General features: G+C 27.0%; 1 protein-coding gene across 2 annotated transcripts in view; it reads right to left on the bottom strand.

Moving 5' to 3' along the window:
- Positions 1 to 1,225, bottom strand: part of LOC114270618 (ADP/ATP translocase, mitochondrial) — a 4,331-nt gene extending 3,106 nt beyond the window's left edge. The window contains exon 1 of one of the 2 annotated variants that reach the window (XM_028212144.2): positions 919 to 1,225. The gene's annotated coding sequence lies outside the window, so the exon portion shown is untranslated. Of the gene's footprint in view, positions 1 to 838 lie in introns of both variants that reach the window. The other variant, XM_028212145.2, reaches the window with a different exon arrangement.
- Between the last annotated feature and the right edge of the window lie 2,970 nt (positions 1,226 to 4,195).

The following is a 4,195-nucleotide window of genomic DNA, read 5'->3' as shown; positions in this document are numbered from 1 at the left end:
AAATTCAAGATGGGCGCATAACTGTTAAGGAATACATGCTCAAGTTATTTCTCTTCTCTCTTTTTTTTTTTTAAACGATATTTGGTTGAGTAATTTAGGAAGAGATTTGGAAAGAGAAAAGGAAAAGATGTGTGAAACTAGATAAAATATAGGTATATTTTATTTACATTTTCAGCTACTTTTTCCCTTCCTTTCCAAATCACTTCCCAAATGCGTGCAACAGTTGGAACCCATGTGACTTTGGCATTAGTAAGCAATGGGTATTCATCAAATTGCAATTTTCTTGTTCTTGGTCCACCCTTTTTTTTTTTTTTTTTTTTTTTTGGGGGGGGGGGGGGGGGAACTATCTCTAAACTAGATAGCCGACAGAAAGTGTGCTTAAAAGGATTTGTAAAACATTAAAAGACAATTCAACTAGATCCAGAGGTTGATTTCACATAAAGAAACGATCCTACCAAGATTTAAACAGAAACACAGAAAATGAAATATAAGAAATACAAATCACTCTCAACACGAATAGATCAACAACACCAAATCAAATCCAAAACATGGTAACACAAATAATCGAAAGAAATAGATATATATACCTATGCAAAAAATACAAGAGAGATGACGAACTAGCCTACACATGCGAAGCAAAAATGAAAAATCTGTACAGACATAAAGTAAAACCAAGAGAGAAATGTAGAGATCTAAGATAAAGAGTAATAGCAGATATAGAGATCTGAAACCCTAAAACGGTTGAACCCGAAAATTGTGCAACAAAACACAGCTAAAATGAAGACCTGAATCGACCACACAAACCAGAAACACAAACAACAACAGATCCGAAACGTACCGACCGTTCCGATAGGACCAAAGAACTAAATTGAGAGAGAGAAAGTGCTGTTTTGGAGAGAGAAAGAAGAGAGAGAGTACCGGTTTGGGCTCTCCAAGGAAGTAGGCGCAGCTGCAAAGGAGGAGAGAGAGAGGGGAAGTTTGAATAGACAAATAGTGGTGGAGATATAAAGGACTGTCTCCGTCTCTCCTCCTCCCACTCCTGACCTATATTGCTTTGCAATGTGAGATACTTTTATTATAGAAGGAATGTTACCATGTGTTGCGGCATATGATACTCTCTGTTTGTGTCCATTGGATTCATGCTTTCTTCACTGTTTGATTGCATCAATTCTGTTCCGATCTGATTTCTACCCAACTTGATGAAAGTAAACCCGATTTCCATTTTGTCTACATGTAATTCTAATGGGAAAAGCCTATGGGTGCGCACATACGAATTCTATTAAAAATTAAATCAGTGTATTTGGTTTGAATTCTTTGAAAAAAAAATTTGAAAATTAAGTTTTTTAGTTCTCGTATTTTTTTTTATTTTTAGTGAATATTTTTAAAATTTTAAATATATTTTTTACTTTTTTAGATGCACCTTATTTAAATGTATCTAAAAAGTAAAAAATTTATAAAAAATATTTTAAGAAATTAATTAATACATAAAAATATAAAAAAATGTACTAAATTCTTGTATTTTTTGTATTTAGTGAATTTTTAAAAGATTTTTTTCACAAATGTTTTATTTTTTAGGTATATGTATGTTAGATGTGTCTAAAAAGTAAAAAAAAATTATTTAAAATAAAAAAAAATCAGTAAAAATAAAAAAAAAACACAAAAATTAAGAAGATAGAATTTTCTGAAAATGATTTTTGGAAAAACCTAACCAAGAATATAATTTTATCATAAAATTTTATAATATCAATTATAAAATATATAAATTTGTTATGAGTTAGCATAATAAAAAATATCATAATTAACTTATAAACTTTTGTAATATTAATAATAAAAAAAATTAAATTTTTTATTACGCTAATTTATGACGATATTATTCATTTTATAATTAATATTGTAAATTTTGGGAGACTTATTTATAAGTCCTTTTTCAGACACTTATAGTAGACTAAATCCTGTGTAATTTCTTATAGAGTCTCAAGTCTTATTTAGATAGGAATGTGTTTCACAAGATCCTACATAAACGTGACGTGACGTGATACTTACATAAACGTAACGTAACGTGACGCCTATATAAACGTAATGTAACGTAACGTGACACCTACATAAACGTAATGTAACGTGTCACATTACGTTTCGCAAACTTAATGAGTTTTTATTTTTTTAAATTAAATGTGAAAATATTGCTGGTTTATGTTGGTGTCGTGTTACGTTTTATATAAATATGATCTATGGTAACATTCAATTCCCTATACAGGAAATTGAATGTTAAGAAGTTGAATATTGTTATGAATCATAGGTGTCACGTTACGTTTATGTAGGTGTCACGTTAAGTTACGTTTATGTAGATATGATCTATAATAACATTCAGGGTATGTTTGGTTTAGATTTGTAGAATGATTTTGGGAAAAAAAAATTTAAAAATTTGTTTGGTTTGTGAATTTTTCAAAACAATTTCCAAAATCACTTTCTCTCTCTTACCTATCAATCAATCACTTTTTCTCTCTCCTCTTTCTTTCTCAATCACTTTTTCTCTCACACATCTACTCAATTATGACAAAATATCAAATCATTCCAAACTCCCAAATTCCAAAACTACTTTCAAAATACACAACCAAACAAACCAAAAAAATTTCTAAACTCTCTTTTCAAAATAATTTTTAAAAACTACTCTCCCAAAATCAAACCAAACATACTCTCAATTTCCTATATAGGAAATTGAATGTTACCATAGATCATAGGTGTCACGTTACGTTACATTTATATAGATATGATCTATGATAACATACAATTTCTTATATAGGAAATTGCATGTTACCATAGATCATAGGTGTCACGGTACGTTTATGTAGGTGTCACGTTACGTTTATGTACGTGTCACGTTACGTTATATTTATATAGATATGATATATGGTAACATTTAATTTCCTATATATGGTTTTACTATTATTTATGATATTAACAACTAATATTGAGGGTAAATGTGTCAACAAACTTCTCACAGGATTTATGAGAATATAAATTTTTTAGTAGGACCATATGTAGCATAAGTCTCCCTAATAAGACTTATAAATAATTTTTTCTAAAATTTTATAATAAAATTATGTAAATTTATAGCAGGGTGGATATGCTTGCACACCATGGCTTTCCCATTCTAATGGGACATAAATGTTTCATAAAGTGTAGATTTCAAATGTGGATTCCATATCATGTAGATCTCACTCTTTGTGAGACATATGTATCTCATTATGTATTTAGTTTTTGTACACATAGATTTATTAATAATTTTTTTCTTTCATCATTTTTTTAAACTTATTTAAAAGTGTAAAAAATTTTGTTTCATCTCTTTACAACCATTATAATTACGAAAATAATCTCATGGCCAACCTTTCTCATCTATTTATACTCTTAAATTTTCAAATTCTAACCCACATCCACCATTATTTCCAATCATTACCTTAGCCCCTTCCTTATCCTCTTTACCGCCCCAGTGGTGGAGCCAAGAAAATAAATCAGATGGGACATTTTTTAATTACAATATTAAAAATATTTACAAAAATATTTCACATAAATTTTTACAATTGACTTCGAGAAAGATAAAAAAAATAAATAATAATAATCAGTGTGTTTGGTTTAAATTTTTTGAATTAAGTTTTTTGAAAATTAAGTTTTTTATTTTTTATTTTATTTTATTTTATTTGTTTTTAGTGAATATTTTTAAAATTTTAAGCATTTTTTTTTACTTTTTTAGATGCATGATGTATCTAAAAAAAATAAAATATTTGTGAAAAAATATTTTTAAAAATTAATAAATACATAAAAATAAGAAAAATGTACTAATTTTTTGTATTTTTTTATATTTTTGGTATTTACTGAATTTTTTAAAGATTTTTTTCCCAAAAATTATACTTTTTCAATATATTTATGTTAGGTGTGTCTAAAAATTAAAAAAAAAATTGATTAAAATATTTTAAAAATTCAATAAAAACAAAAAAGTACGAAAAACGAAAATATAGAATTTTTTGAAAAGTGTTTTTAGAAAACTCAAACCAAACAAAGTGAATATGCTATTTGTAATTAGTGTGTCATGGATAACATTAAAAAAAAATCATGGATATAAATTTTAAAATAAATTATATAATGATAAAGTAATTTTTTATTCAAAATATGCATAAAAATTCAATATAATAGTCATACC

This window comes from Camellia sinensis, chromosome 14 (assembly GCF_055761805.1).
Source record: "Camellia sinensis isolate YWXY chromosome 14, ASM5576180v1, whole genome shotgun sequence".
In the NCBI taxonomy this organism is placed as follows: Eukaryota; Viridiplantae; Streptophyta; class Magnoliopsida; order Ericales; family Theaceae; genus Camellia; species Camellia sinensis.
This window is presented reverse-complemented; position numbering and strand designations above follow the sequence as displayed.